The sequence below is a fragment of the Aotus nancymaae genome, unplaced genomic scaffold (genome assembly GCF_030222135.1).
Source record: "Aotus nancymaae isolate 86718 unplaced genomic scaffold, 86718_ANA_hifiasm-v0.15.2.pri h1tg000079l, whole genome shotgun sequence".
NCBI lineage: Eukaryota > Metazoa > Chordata > Mammalia > Primates > Aotidae > Aotus > Aotus nancymaae.
Window position 1 is genome coordinate 19156840 of NW_026988494.1, and position 16562 is coordinate 19173401.

Below are 16562 nucleotides of genomic sequence, written 5' to 3' on the forward strand. Positions count from 1 at the left end.
TATAAAATAGTACAATTACTGTGGAAAACAATTTGAAAATTTATTATGATTCAGTAATTCTACCCCTAGATGTTTACCAAAACAAGTAAAACCATATATCCACAAAAGGGCTTGTATAAGAGCATTTATTTCAGTGTTATTCATAATAGCAAAATACTGGAAATCACCCAAATGTCTACAACAGGTGAATGGATAATTAAATTGTAACATAGTGATGTAATAGGATATATCTCAGCAACTAAGAATGGACTAATAATATACAACACAACATATATATGTCTCAAATACATAATAATTAAATTTTAAAGCCAGATGCAAAAATTGTACTTAGGTGTGATAACATTTACGTGAAACTCAGCCACAAGCAAAACTAGTCTATGAAAATGGAAATTAGAATAGTGATAGCCTTTTGGGTGAGAGGAGGAGTAGGAACTGGAAAGGAAAGCATGGGAAATTTAGGATGATGGCAATACTCTATATCTTGATCGAGGTCTTGATTACATGGGGTTTTGAGGTAGTTGCTACATCCATAGGCTGAAATTCATTGAATTATACCTTGAGATCTGTGCATTTTACTGTACGTAATTATAGCTCTGTAACAAAAGTGCTAACAAAATGATACCAAAAAGCAAAAGTCCAATCTCACCCCTGAGCTTTCTCCTATGATAAAAAAAATTCTCCTCAACCAATCTGTATCTTCCTTTAAGCTTTCCAAGAATATAATTAAGAAAATGAAACTTCCCTAAATCTAATCCCGATATGCCAATACACTGATAAAGCCAGGGTTTTGGCTACACTGGGATAGGAAGCCAGGAAAAGCACAGGATTGTGTGGAGCTGGTTTAGAAACAGTGGATTGTCCAGGGATTGGTATTCTAGGCTTGCAGCCAGGGACTGGAATCTAATGTCAGTTCAAGGATCCACTCAGGAAGGCTGTGAGCATTGTTTATAGAAGATCCACATGGAAAAAATCCCATTTTGATGATCTCTGCCAGCAGATATGAATTAGCCCAGGCTTAAGAGTAGGGGCATAGGCATTAGAATGTCTAAAAGCAAGGATTGGAAGCCCAAATATGGGGATACTGAATATGGGGCCCAAGTTAGGCCACTAGGTCATAATGGAACTGGAATGCAAGCCTGGAAGAAAGCCAAGCTTTGATGTGGTAGAAGAAAATCTCCAAGTCACTGAGAGATGAAAGTGTTCAACCATCATAAGTCTAACTAGATGCTGGTTTGGTCAATGATCTACCATTGGATTGGTCTATTCTCTATGTAGACCAGACTAAGTCTGCAGGAACCAGCCACTGCTATCAGAGTTAAGAGGAAGAAGCAGGGTCAGCCCTGCCATCACCAGCTGGTTCTGCATTGCCTGCTGGTTCTCCAGACAGTTGGAAGCAATAGATGTAAGGTAGGGGTGTGTGTGTGTGTGTCTGTGTGTGTGTGTGTGTGTGAGAGAGAGAGAGAGAGAGAGAGAGAGAGAACTTATGAAGGCTGAAAAGTCTAGGATCTGCTACCAGCAAACTGAAACTGAACACACAGGATTGCTGATGGTATAAGTTTGAGTCTGAGTTCAAAGGCCTGAGAACCAGGAGAGCGGGTGGTGTAAGTTCCAGTCCTAGTCCTAGTCCAAAGGCAGGAGAAGACTGATGTCCTAGCTCAAAGACAGGCAGAGAGAAAGAATTTCTTCTCATTCAGCCTTTGATTCTGTTCAGATTTTCAAAAGATTGGCTGAGGTCCACCCATATTGGGGAAGGCACTCTGCTTTGCTCAGTCTAATAATTCAAGTGTGAATCTCATCCAGAAACCCTCACAGGCACACTCAGAACTATGGCCCAGTCATGTTGACACTTAAAATTTACCATCCCATTCTGTGTGCAAGAGATGATAAAGAAGACACGTAGGGAAGGCAGGACTAATTAGGGGGTAATTGGAAGCACTAGATAACTTTTCTGTGGGCCATGAGGTTGAGGAGCTAAGGGGAGAGGAGGGAGGAAGCTGGAAGGGAAGATGAGATGCTCAAGTTAAAATGTTTTCTACTTCCTGCTGCGGTAAAGGTTTAAGGAAGGAGATTGATGGAAATAAATTCATGGTTCTCAGCAAAGGGCTATGATTTGAAATTTTGGTTGATCATGCTCTGTGTGAGCCAACATTGCAAAATAGGCACTAAATTCCCACCTTAAACTGAGCTTTTGCAGATGGTGAGGGGAAGGCCATGCCTGGTGTTGTGTGTCTCCCTGCTCCCGCCCCCCTGCTTCTTCTTTCCCAGCCCCCAGGTATTTAGAAAGTGGCCACTCAAATCAAGGAGGCCCAGCTCATACCCATGGCTCCTACCCACTGTCTGCTTTCATCCTGCCAGGTCGTAGCTGTCCTTCCTGTTCCTTTACCTCAGGGTCCTCGTCTTTGATTAGTAATTCACACCAAGGTGATAATGGGTGATAAAAAGTTAATGGCAATCCAAAGCATTAATGGTTATTCAAATCAACTAACCACCTGCAATATACTAGCTAATTCACTTGCAATCCATCAGACTATAGCGCAAAGGAATAGAGAGAGGAACATTCCAGGCTGGCTGGGTAGATATTATCTGCCAGTAGCTCAGTTCTGTTGGCCAAGCACCAGCTACGCACCTGCCTCCTGTGTGACCACTGTCTGCAGTGTGTGCAAGGAGAATATTTCACACTTGTCAATACACTCTCACTGAAAACCCGCCTCCTGGCTTTTACTTTTCTGGATTTCAATGACAATAGGGTTGACCTAAAGAAGGAAACAGAGGTGAAATTAATATGGGTAGAGAGTTTATCTGGGCCAAGATTGAGGACTGCAGCCTGGGAACACTTCCAGGTTACATTGGAAACCACTCTAGAAAATGAAGGAACAGCTCGAGTTTTTAAAGAAAACAGGAAGAATCAGAAGAGGAGTTGATTGCAAGAGTTGTTTGTCAGGAATCCTCATAGATTTACAGTATTGACATTGATTAGTGATTGGCAGTACATTGTTGAACTCTAGGATATGAGTCATGGTGTCTAGCATACAGCATTGTTGGGTTAATTTGTAGCTATTAGTGGCGACATTCAGTCTAGAAAGGACTGAGGTCTCATTTTAATGCCTCTCTGGGCCTGGTAATTTAGAGCGGACTCACATTCTTCAGATAAAGTTTCTTTTCTTCCTCAACACCAAACATACATTTAATGAGTTCCTACCAGTGACAGACACTGGTAAGTGCTGAAGATGCTAAGGTGAATAAGGAATTTGTCCTGCTTTCTTTTAGGTTGGTGCAAAAGTAATTGCATCAACCTAATATCAGCTTATGGCTTAGTGGTGTTCACAGGCATCTGATTTCTATTGTCCCTGCTGTGTGCATCCTTAGCGAAATAGAAGTGGGCATGATACTTAACCCACGGTACTTAAACACCTGATAGTAACTGCCAATATCTCATCCATGTTTAGGAAACAGGATCAGAGTAACTGCCAATATCTCATCCATAGACCTTCTTGTTACACAAAGGTGAACATACAGACATGACCCCATCCCTGCATCCATGCAGGTTACATACTAGCTAGAGGAGAAGGAAGACTTTCCTATCATATCCAAATACACAACAAATATAAACCCCATAAGAGCCATGGAGGAGAAGTAAAATGCTTATGAGAGAGCTTGATTCTATCTGGGAATTTGAAAAGGTTTCCCTGATGCAGTGACATTTGGTTTGAGGTGAGAAGGGAGAGATAAGAATCTACCAGGGGAAGGGACAAGGATGAGGACTACTATAGAGAAGGAATGGGGAGAACCAAAGTCCTGAGGTGGGAGGATAATGCAGATATGAGGAATGAAAAGAAGGCCATTGTGCCCAGATTAGAGAGCAGGAAGGTGAATAGGAAGGGGTGAGGCTGGACGGGCAGGCAGAGGCCAACCCTGCTGGGTGACTGTGGGTTATATGAAAGGTTTGTTCCTTATCCCAAGAGTGATGGAGAACACTGAAGGGTTTTAAGCAAGGGAACAACAAGATAGATTACTGCAAATTTGAGTAAACTATGTCTGTTCTGAGACTTGGTCTTCAATAACTTAAGACAGATTTATCGGATGATCTCCTAGCTTCATTCATCTCTAATATTCTATGATTCTATAGCCCAGAAATACACTCTGTTTTTGTAATTATCAGTATTAGTCACAGACACATCTGATTCTTCCTCTGGGTGTGGTATAGGACTGCACTTGCCTGGCTTTTTGGAGTTAGGTATGGCCAATGGTATGTGAGCTAAGTGACCTGTGAAAATTCTAGGTGGAAACAGCCAACATGCAATTCCTCAAGCTCTCTCTGCATCGCAGTGGCCAGCAACATTTCAAATCATGCAATATCTGAGTCCTAAAATGAGAATAATGGGGTGCACAACTTTCAGACAACCTGCAAAGGGCAAATAAAGCAACCAAATAAGTACACAAATAAAGAAACCTTCACTGTTTGAAGCTACTGAGATCTAGGGGTTGCTTGTCAGCACACCACACTGCCCAGTACAGCTCCTGTACTCTCAGGCCAGTGCATGTCATAAAGGACATTTGGGACCGTTGTTTGGATCATGGTGTGTGGTTGGTACTCAGAAAAATATTTTAAAATAGTGCAACCTTCAAGCTGATGTTTTCCAAGTCATTCAGTCTGTGCCTTTGTTTATCCCATCCCTGAAATGGAACTGACCTCACTCCTGGAATTGCCAGAGCTCAAGGCTAATCATAAGATAACTAAGCCCTTGACATTCCTGAAAAGCTCTCCAGATGATAAATAACAGAGTAGGCTGGCACGAGCTCTTGGTCCTGGCAAGAGCACACACAGACACCATTACCAATCTCTCCCTCTGGTCTTTTTCTATCCTTCCGTGAAAACAATCCAGGCTCCGGAGGAAACTGTTAGGTCTTTCAGGCTGCAGCGATGAGAGCAACTGTAATTAAGTCCTTACAGATTCCACCTTGTTGCTTCAGACTCTCAGGACATTTCTGTCCTGACATTTCTGTGGTCTGAGTCAGGCTAGAAGGAGAAGCATCAGTAATTTTTCTCTTTATCTTTTTTGTCCTACCTCTCATCCATCCTTGACAGTGGCCTTGAGCCAACTCCTACCATCATCCCAATTGCTACACACACACACCCATGTGCACACCGACACAAAACACTGTCATCACAGGACAAAAAGAGTCCAGTGATCACACACTTTTGTTTGAGAAGAAGCGGTCAAACTGGTGGGGAGATGACTGGGCCTCCTGATGCGGTTGGGGGAAGGTTCTGTACTACTGCAGGCTGGTTCCTTAAAAACAAACTCATACTCACACCCAGTACCCAGTCAACACAACCACCTCCCTCTACACCATGGGATGGAGTGGACCTTGGGCTCATGCCAGTTCTGAGTCTGAGACTTGCTCCTACCAGAACTGTCTGTGTGATCTTGGACAAGTTCCTTGTTATTTTAAAGCCTCGGTATTCTCATGCATGAAACGGATATGAGGACTGAATGAGATTGGGCCTTTAAAAAGTCCATTTGCAAGCTCAGGAAGCTCCAGCCAATTGCCTTTCCCCTTATGGTTGTCACAATTTCCACTAAAGCAAAACATTCTCTGTCCTTGGTCTCCTCCTGTCCCCACCACTCCCTTTCTTCTTTGCTTCCTGTTTCTTTATGGTTACTCTAGTGTTCATTTTAGCTTAATTCTCCCCAAGAAAAAAATGACCCTGAGCTGTGTGTGAAGCCTCCCTTTCCCCACCATGGTTGAGGGAGGTCTACTGTTGACCTTGTTCTAGGCCAGATGTCCGTCAGTGAGACCAGAGAGGGAGAAGGAGTCTTGGCTTTGAATATCATTCAGTGGCCTTGGCGTGGAAGGGCTGGTGTCTCCAGAGGGAGAGTAGATGAGAGACATAGGGTGTGTAGGGAAGAAAGCAGTGAGGCTGTCTCCTTGGAAACAGGCTTGTCACATCCTCCTCTCCCTAGTTATTCTCCATTGTTCCTCACTGAATACCTCATCTTCTTGGTTGAGGGGTCCTCTGTGGTCCCAGCGCCTCCACGGGCACCTGCCCATCACCTCTCTCCACTTCCCTCTAGGCTGCAGCAATCAGCTGACCCTCTCAGGACAACCTCAAGAAGGAAGTGTCATTGGCAGGCCTCAAAAAAACAGAAGGAAAGAGGGTTAGTAGTTCCCATCCATATTTGAATTACTAAACACTCACCAGGCACATACAGAACCACTTTCCATAGGCCCCTCTACAAAAGAGGATTGCTGCCTCATTTTAATGCCTCTCTGGGCCTAGTAATTTAGAGCAGGCTCACACTCCTCATATAAAGTTTCTTTTCTTCCTCAACAGCAAACATACATTTAATGAGCCTCTACCAGTGATACACACTGGTCAGTCCTGGGGATGCTGACACAGGGGGTCGTGGGAATGGGGAAAGGCCCAGTGTTTTGGACTCCTCCACCCACAAACCCCATCTTTCAGTCCTAGGATGGATGTCCTCATTACTCCTGCCAAGAGCGAAAGCATTCTGCTTTTGAGCAAGTTTTTAAAGTAGTGTGGGCTCCACCCACAAGATGAGAAGGGTGGGCTAGGTGATGGTCTCTTATGCAGAACATCCTTACCTGGTGGCTCTCTGCTGAGCTGTGAGCCCCCTGAAATACAGTGAAATATTCTGTGTGTCTGTTTAGTCATTTAAAAATGGGGAAGGTAAGGACCTGTAACCTCATCAAGTCAATTTCCTGGGAAGCCTCAGTATTAGAGGATGATCCATAACAAAGAAATGGCGTGGGGAGTAGGAGGCAGGTCAGAAATTAAGGCAATTGGAGCGCTAATGTAAGTCTAACTTGTGACCTGGAAGCTCAGCAAAGTCAGACTCTAAGTAGGTCTGCTTCAGGGAAAGCCGGCAGGAGCTAAGCCAGGGGTTCAGGCTCAGTTGCCTCTTGTTACAGAGCAGCATTTCCAGCTGGCAGCAGAGACCCAGGTACACATAGGAGCTCTAGAGGTCCTGGGCATCTGCAAAGTTGATGCCTAGGATCCCTTTGGCGAAGACAATGCCATAGGTGGATATGCCATGTTCTCTTCCTGGGCACACAGGAAGACTACATTTTTCCAGCCTTTCTTGAAGTTATATTGGGTCCACTTTCTGGCCAACAGGGCATGGGCAAATTCCAGGACTGTTCCTTACATAGATCTTTTTGCTCTTTCTCAGGGATTATCAGGCATGACCACCTGATCTGCATCAACATGTGATATCAAGTGGAAATAAACCTTTGTTGTATTAAGCCACGGAGATTTGAATGTTCGTTTATTCCCATGAGCAAGCCTAGATTATCCCAATTAATGCAATGCTTCAGCCATCGAGTGTAAGACCATAGAACTCTATTTCTAAATATAGAAAATATAAAGTGGTAACTTAAAGCAGCAAATATAAAGTAGTAAACATTCACTAGTAAATATACAGTGCTTAATATCCAGCCAGGCTGAAACCTTGCCAGTCTCTTGACTGGACTGAGTTATCTCAGCAAGTACTGATAAGTTACCCCCAGCTCCCATCTGACTGCCTCAGAATGAGAAATCTACTGAGAATTGGTTGCATCCTTGCTTAAACAATGTTTTAGAAATGAGGGAATCATTCATGTATTTCTACAGCAGAGGAGAAAGCTGGCATCTCTAAGGGATTGCTGTAGCACACTGATTCAGAGGGCAGGTTCTGGAGCTAAATAGCCTGAGATAGTGCCCTAGTTCCAACACTTACTAGTGTTGGGTGTTATGTAAGTTGCTTAACCTTCTTTTGCTCAACTTCACTTCATAAACTTACTGTATCGCTTGTGATTGCTGCATAACAAACTGTCTCAAAGCTTCATAGCTTGAAATATACGCCTTTATTATTTCTTATAACTCTCCAGGTCAGTGGGGTCAATCTTCTGGTCTCATTTACGTGTCTGGGGTCAGGGAGGTGGATCTGCTGATCTTGTCTGAGCCTCTCTCACATGCTTGCAAGTTAACTGGCTCTAGACTTATCTAGAGGTATCAACTAGAGACAACTGGGCTCATGGCTTGTTTCAGATGGTCTCAGCCTGTTTACACAGCAATGGCAGGATTCCCAAAGACAGAATGCATGGATGGCTTAGAATTCACACATCAGCTCTACACTGTATTATGGTGAAGTTGAGACCTAAGTTTAGGTCAGGTTCAAAGGGTAGGAAAACAGACTCCATCTTTTTTAAGACAGAAAGCCATGTTAGAAAATAAAATGATGGAAGGAGTCCATTAATGAGAGTCATCAGTGCAATCAACCTCTCTTTGTTATTGAATGGATTAAATGTGTAACACATGTAAAATACTTAGAATAATGTTGTCTTGCAAATTTCAAAACTTCATATCTTTCTGCTGCCTTAATATCTCTATAAGCTGGCTGTGAGCACCCTGCCTGGGTGTCAGCTGCACCAGGGTGATAAAGCTGACCTCTGCCACAAGTTCTTCCTGCACACCACTGATTGTGACCTAGTGATGTTCACGTGCAGTAGTGGAATCCCCTTGCACCTTTTGCTGTGTTCTCCAACCTGACCCTCAATAAAGGCATTGCCTGCAGGTCCTCCCTCCTTCCTGAATCCCCACCTGCTCCATTAAGCACACTCCCTTGGTTCTGTTTCCATGTGGCCCCCTTGTGACATGTGGTGACCCTGTCTCTCTAGGATCTGAGTATACAGTAAATGCTCAATACACATGCTCATCTGTCATCTCCACTGCCACCTTCTCTTTGAAGTATTCACTGATAAAAATACTTAAGCACTGTGTGTACTACTGTGTTAATCATTTAGTATAACTATCTCATGTGAGGTTCACAACCACCATTAAGACAAGTTTTTTAGAATTGTTAATTTTTGTAAATGACAAAATTGAGAGTTAGAGAGGGTTTAACTTACTCAAGTTACCAGGTACCAGGATCAAACTGAATCCATGTTCTGAATCACTAACTGACTGGCTTCCACTGGCTTAGAGAGAACTTTACTTCTCACCTCTGGATGGCAAAGACTGCTTCAAATTTCAGAGCCACCTCAGTTAGTTTTGCTGCAACTGTTCCCTTTCCCCACAGCGAGGCATGCCAACAACTAGGCTAAGCCCTCAAACCTCCTATTGCCAGAGAGTTGGTTCTGTGGCTGACGGGAATAGGCTTAGACCCCTGGGCATGGTTATGTCTCCATGGTACCAATGTCAGCTCATGCCATATCTTCTCCACCTTGCCTACCCTAGATACTCATAGTGAAGTTGGCTGATACCTCCAGCTGTCAGATGAAGCTTCCAGGACAGGTGCAAGTGTACATCAGGGATGTTAGCCCAGCCCTCTGGAAGGTATTTGAAAGTAGGTCTTGCTATCTAAACACATCAATATGGGTTAAGTGAGGCTCAGCCCTGTTTGTCTAAGTTGCCTTCTTCATATTGCTTCTCCCTAGCATCTTGTCCTCAAACCTATCCTGGTCTTTTTTCTAGTTCATTAGGAGAATGGGACTCTGCCCTAGAGTTTCCAGCCTTGCCTAAGCTCATAGTCAAGCTATGCTCTTGCAATCAGATTCTGCTTCTTCTACTCATAAACATTCAGGACAAAGGTAACGTGATTCTCTTCAAGGCCATATATAGACCCAGCAAAAAATGGTGCTGTGATCAGCTAGTAAGGTCTGTCGTGAGACTTGGAGTTAGAATGACAACAGGAGTTACTTGTTATTGGCATCCCAGACTTAGACCAAGGATGCCATGGCCTGCTGGGGTTCTGAAGTTGCATTGCCAAATTGCATACTTGATTTTGATGACCTTTGGATACCAGGCATTGAACTATTCAGCTGCCCCAGATACCATAGGGCAACTCAGCCCCAAGTATTAGGTTAATTTCTTTAACTACTAGATCACTCATTCACAGCTTCTTTTTCTTCCTTGATGGTGTGCAAATTACTCCCAGACAAAGGACAGCTCCAGCTGAAGCTTGTTGATTTATGACCAAACTCAAGGTCTTCGATAACTTAGTTATAGTGTTTGATGGCCTTAGGGGTTGTCCTTGTTCTAATTCTAACTCTTTTCATTGAGATGATAAGGAATCAACCCAGAGATAAGATGAAAAGAAAAGAGAAGGATCAAAAGGCAGCAGGAAGAATTATTTAGGATTCTTACTTCCAGGTTCCTCTCCTCCGAGGATGATCATGACTACTGGATTCAGGCAGTACAAGAGAATGTAACAATGCAAGGTGCTTCCTTAGACTGCCTGAGTTGAAATTTTGGCATTTCCAAGTACCAGCTGTGTGACCTTAGGTAAGCTCCCTACCTATTCCATGCTTCTTTCGGTTTCTTGTCTGTAAAAATGAGGATAGTAACAGTTCCTACCATAAGAGATTGTTAGGATTAAATGAAATAATTTATGTAAAATACTCAGAGTACTACTTGGAATATCATTAAAACTCCATAATTAGCTTAGGAGATCTCAGTTACTGTGCTAAGGAGTTCGTGCGTTATCTCCTATTATGTGACTTTTTGAGATCAGCTTTGATAGCCGCCCCATTTTGGTAATAAGAAAGGAGAGGCACAGAGAAGTTAAGTCTAGTGTCCAAGGTGATACAGCTGATAAGTGTCAGAGCTAGGATTTGAGCCAAGTCCTGTTTGACTCCTAAACAATGCTTTTTTTCAAGAAGGAGCATTTGGTCCTAACAGCTCTAACCGCCCAAATCAGAAGTGGTCTGGTGAAAGTAAAATAAAACTGTTTTTTTAAGGCAGGCCTGAGATATGACCTCATTTGCTGTTCAACCTTGGGCAAATCACTTTACCTCTCTGGGCCTTAGAGTCGTTGGTTGTAAAATGAGAAGGTTCCAGTACTGAGAGTTCATGAAACAGCCCTAGCCTCCTGAGCCTTTGCCACCAGTGTCTCTCCTCCAGGCTGCAGCCATGATTTCATAATGGCACATGTACTTCTTAAATTTCTTTTGCCCAGGACCCATGGGAAGCTTTTCCTCCTAGAAAGAAAAGGTAGCAGCAGCTGGGAGCCACCCCTCAGCCCCATCCTTTACTGATCCATCATTTTCATTTCTGCTTTCCAGTGTCACGTCCCATATTAACCCCATAGTCTGAAATGTTTAGCAAGTGAGGAAGGACCTCACAATGTTAAGAGGATTTAGCTGGAATAAATAATGTATGGAAAGGCAATGGTAAGGTACAAAATGCCTGCTAATTAGCAGAAACTTAGAGTCAAGTAGGGAGGTTTCCTGTGGCAAAAGTTCTTTCAAATCCCAGATCAGAGTCCCAGGGTCAGCTGGAGTCCAGCCCCTCATTCTCCATGCTCTGGCAGAAATCTGTGGACTGCCCTCCCTTTGCAGCCAGCTTTCAAAAACCTGGGATCTCTACTTTCTCAGCAGGAAAGGAATTTATTAAAACGTTCACTGCATCCCAAATTGAGAAATCAGCTGCCCGGAATCCATGATCAATATGTTGTCTCTCAGTGATAAAGTGTTTGCTTGGAATATGTTCCTCATGTTCCCTTCATGGTTCAGAGCTCCCAGAGATCTGGCGTAGGCTCAGCCATCAGGTGCTCTGTTCACCATGAGAATTTTCATCCTCTCTCAGCCTCCCGGCTCTCCAGGATCCACAGAGTCTGGCAGGAGGTTCCTACCTGCCTGTGACTTAGGTTGTAGTAAGGGAAGATGAAGCAAAAGAGAAGTTTCACCAGGGAGCGTGGCTATAGGCACAGGGGTGGTGGGATGTTGCAGTGTTTATGGAGTTCGTTTCAAGCCTCTATCTAACGCACAGGAGAGCTGTAGGTTAGCTCTCTGTGACGATAAAATGCTTGTGTCAGACACTCCACTAAGCTCACGACCAGGAGTGCATACGCTGCTGAGATGCCACACTGCTTTGTTCATTTGTCTCCTCACTGTCTCCACCAGCATAGGGCTGTCTTCTGGCTGGCTGCTTCCCCTCTCTCACACTCTGGGCCTCCTCCCCAAGATGCGGTGTCAATCTCTGCGGCATGTCCATGTTGATGTTTGCCCCGAGCCCTCAGGACCCACTTATCTGGAAACCTCTGGGGATGCTGAGAAGCACTTGGCATGTTCTAGCAGCCACTCAACCTCAGTGACCAGGTGGTTGGCTGTTGACTTATAGGTGACAGGAGATCTTCAGTCACATCATGGTTTTGGACACCTGCTGTTCTCCTCACCTTCTTTCTATGGCTGGGAGTAGAGTGCTTTCAGGCCCTGGACTGACAATCAATGAAATGTGCAAGAGAGATGCTCAGAGGGTTGGAAGTAGAGAGAGAAAGCTAGAAAGCCAATTACAGAGTGGTTTCTGGTACATCATAGGAGCTCCTCCAGCTCTAGGTAGAATAGGAGCCGCAAACTTGAGGTTTCTCTTGGTTGTGCTTTGCATGAATGTGTGCGTACATGTGTGAACAAAAGTATGTGCATGTACGTGTGCGCGTGTGTTGGGAGAGGGTTGATTTCCAGGCTGCTGGATTCTAAACAGTAAGTCAGGTGTTTAAAAAAGGATCTAGGGTTTATTGTATTGGTCAGTAATTAACCCATTACAAACCACTAGTAAAACTCAGTGGCTTAAGACAGTAATGGCTTATTTTTGTTTGCTCACCTGCAGCATGGCCAGTGGTCAGCTGATCTGCCTGGGATCTGCTGGAAAAGCTGTGCTCCACCTGTCTGTGAGTCTGCATGAGCCAGTTTGCTGTGTGGGGCATATTCTCATGGTGATAGCTGAGGCACAAGAGATATAAGTAAAGTAGAAATATGCAAGACTCAAGATGAGGCCGTGGGAAGGGTATGCATACACGGAAAGGTGAAGAACTGGGAACAGTAATTCAATTCAGCACATCCATATGCACTACACTGGCTCATTATTCTCTTACCAAAACCAGCCTAAGCTGGGCATGGTGGCATGTCCCTGTCACCCCATCTACTCAGGAGGCTGAGGTGGGAGGATCACACTGAGCTAGGGAAGTTGAGACTGCATTAAGCTGAGATCACTGCAACCTGGGTGACAGAGCAGGGGTGGGGGGATAGGGTAGGAATAGCATTAGGAGAAATATCTAATGTAGATGACGGGTTGATGGATGCAGCAAACCACCATGGCATGTGTATACCTATGTAAAAACCTGCACATTCTGTACATGTACTCCAGAACTTAAAGTATAATAAAAAGAATTTTTAAAAAGAGGAAAAAACCCCAGCATAGATGAAACTGCTCAACCCTCTTGTAGACTGAGCTTTGGATGAAAGCAACAAACTCAGGGAGAGGTCTGTGCCCTCTCAGTGAGGATGCTCAGGGCTTGCCTCTCGCAGGACTGGGCAGTGTTTACTGACAAAACTGGCAGGGCACCTGGTGAACTGTGCTTGGGGCATGGTGGTGGGTGGTAGATTCTAGTCTCTGCTTGTTCCTATTTGGCATTGTCACTGTAGGCAAGTGATTTTAGTTAATTTAAGTCCTCTTCGAATCTGTGAGGGGAGGGTAAGAAAAATCTTATTTTCTCAATTGTCTCCGCCTGAGGGCGCAGAATTTAGTATTTTATCTCATGTCCACATTTTCCTGTCTTGATCATCAATACCAGTGACTTTAGTTCATGACTGGTCTGGATGCCTTTCTTGTAATAGCAATTTCTGTAGCCACTTGCATTATGGGTTTTGGGGGGCAGTGAATATTTGCCCATTTTTGGCAGCCTAGCATCTGAATATCTTTCCAATGTTTGGGGTACTTCCTATCATATATACTGCCGTGGAAGGCAGAATCCCTTCTATGGTAGGCGCTAAAAAGACCAGGCATATTTCCAGCCTCTCTTGAAATAGAATGCAGGGATTTGACCCATGCTTGGCCAATCACATGCCTCTACCCGACTTGTGAGCTGCTGCACAAACAAGCAAGGACCAGAGTGTGGCTGCCTTGAAAGTGGTGATGGCAGCAGCATGAGGTCTCTCTAGGGGCTGGGATGATGGTGGAGCCAGTGGTACACCCAGTGTCCAGTGTGGCAGAGCAGCCTGCAGCCTCCCTGGGTGGCAATGGCAGTGGAGGTCTGATTTTGGCTATGATGTGGTCTGATTTGGGCTATGGCTTTGCAGTTTCTCTTTGCTCTGCACTGTTTTCTGAACCTGGCCTTCATTGCATTTTGACAAATCGCTTAAGTACCCAATACCTTGTAGATGAATTCCTTTCTTGGCTAGTATGAGTTTCAGTTGCTCGAAACCAAGGACCCCTAGAACAGAACTGTGTCTTCTGTTCTGCTATCTCATCCATCACCTGTAGAGGGGCGGATTTGAGCCCACACCCCACCTATCCAAAGGCCCCTGGAGCAGAGGAAGTGTGGGCCAGCTGCCTCCGTCCAGACTGATGGCTTTAGCACGCATACTTGAAATGTCGGTTAGGAGCCATTCTCTCTACCTTCCCTCTGGAAAGTAAAACTCTCCAGATGGAATTTTTTTTTTTTTTCCTAAATGACTGAGAGCTCCCTGAGGAGGAGTCAATGCACAGCTGCTGTGGGCTCCCTTTGGTCAAGTGAGTCATTAAAACATCCATGACTGGTCTGAAGGGGACCCTTGGGCTACATCTAGCAACTGCAATCGCCTACCCTGCTACCCTGACACAAGACTGCTCTCCCTGTGGGAGCCTTGCTCAGGCCACAGAGTTAGGTAGAAGGAGCATGAGCTTTTTGAGTCTCTTTTCCCAATTCTATCCTTAGCTGGAGAGACCACACACCAGTGGAGATGCTACACATGGCATTACTCCGGACCAGGGCCCGGGAATAGAGGAGGGAAGGGTCAGGGGAGGCTCTCTTCTCATCTCTCTCCTTCTCCTGTTGTCTTTCCATTTCCCATAGTCTTTTGGAGTCTCTATGTCTGTCTCACCTCCATCTCTCTCCTCCCTGGTCCTAGTGCAATTGCTTTTCTGAACCCCCTGGGAAAACTAGGCCTTGGGGAGGCTGTTAGGGTGCTAGGATGGTGAATATTGTCTTCTTAGAGCAAGAAAACTGGGCAAAGTCACAAAGGTTGTGTGATTTGCTCACCAAGCGCTAAATCTGACTAGAGAAGGCTGTGAAGCAGGTTTGGATACATGGAGGTATGATAAGCAGCCACTTCTCAAGAGGTTCCTTCTTCCTCCAAATGAGCAGCTCCCCTCTCTCTGTCAGGACTCTGCTGCAGTTGGTATTTTTCACCCCAACTTTCAGTGCAGTGTCTCCTAAACAAGTGCTATCACCAGTTCGGGTGGGACATTTCTTTGTGCAGGACTATACTCTGCAGCACAAAACATTTAATGTCCTTGTTCATAGCCCTTTAAATGCTAGTGACTCAGCCAGTCATTGTGACAATCCAGAACTCCTGAACCATTTCTATAGGAAGCGTAGGGATGGTACTATCCTCACTGAGAGACAGGAAGTTAAGGAGTTTAAAGAAGCCTTTGTTTGAATGCAAAGAACGCATTGAGCATTCTGAGGTTTTGTTAACTATTAATGCTAAATCCTTATTGAGACTATTAGACTCTCTGTAACAGAAAACAGGATCCTTTGCTATATAGGGCATCGAGGAGGTTAGTTTTGCAAGAAAAGCTTTAGGATAGAATTCTTAGCATCAGAACCTGCTCGGTGGATGGGCTTCACTGGGAGAAAAGGTGAGAGGACACAGATGAAAGGCTTGGGTACCCAGGGAGCATACAGCACCAGGAAGCTGGAAAGCCTTGTGGGTTCTAGGAAGGAGGTGGAGAGCCTAGATAGGGAGATGGAAGTGGAGGAAGAGCACCTCACACGGGACAGCCCTTTTCCCCATTTTCGATCTTGCCAAGACTCCCCTGGTGATTGATGCCCAAAGACTGCAGAGCTATGAAAGGCTGTTGGCTATCAAAACCCTTTCGAGAGTTACGTCCAGGAGTGGCTGTGCTGGTCGTAACAATATCATCAAAACCTCAATGAGGAAAATTCAGGCTGGACAAGCCTGCTGTGTGATTGAATATCCAATTTTCCAAATACCTACAGCAAAGCAGAAAGTTCCATCCTCAGATACTTTCTGAGTATCTTCCATATGCTGAGGCCATTCTGGACACAGATGGAGAAGAAAAAGCTGACAAGCTCACATATTTCCCTCTCTATGGGGTAGTGGGCATATCAGCAGACATCACACTACAGTGTGCTACATGAGACAGGACCCTATGTAAGGGAGAGAGGTAGAAGAAAGAAAATACAGCATCAAGACATCCTTCGGAGAAGAGTTTTGAATGACAGATGCCTTTTTAATACTTATTTAATTTGTTGATTGATTTTATAAGTATAAACTTAATGGGTACAAGTGCAGTTTTTTTTTTCATGGATATATTGCATAGTGGTGAAGTCTGGGCTTTTGCTATGACCATCACTGTACCCATTAAGCAATTTCTCATCCCTCACCCTCCTCCCACCTGCTCACCCTTCTGAGCCTCCAGTGTCTATTATTCCACACTCTATGTCCACATATGAACCTTCCACTTGTAAGTGAAAACATGCAGTATTTAACTTTCTGTTTCTAAGTTATTTCACTTAAGATAATCTCCTCTAAGTCTACCCATGTTGCAGCAAAAG

At 44.5% G+C, this 16562-nt stretch overlaps 1 long non-coding RNA gene across 1 annotated transcript in view; it reads left to right on the forward strand.

The window, feature by feature from the left end:
- The first annotated feature begins 10133 nt into the window (after positions 1 to 10133).
- Positions 10134 to 16562, forward strand: part of LOC105705429 (uncharacterized) — a 257681-nt gene continuing 251252 nt past the window's right edge. The window contains exon 1 of the long non-coding RNA XR_010339627.1: positions 10134 to 10288. This is a non-coding gene — a long non-coding RNA (uncharacterized LOC105705429). The remainder of the gene's footprint in view (positions 10289 to 16562) is intronic.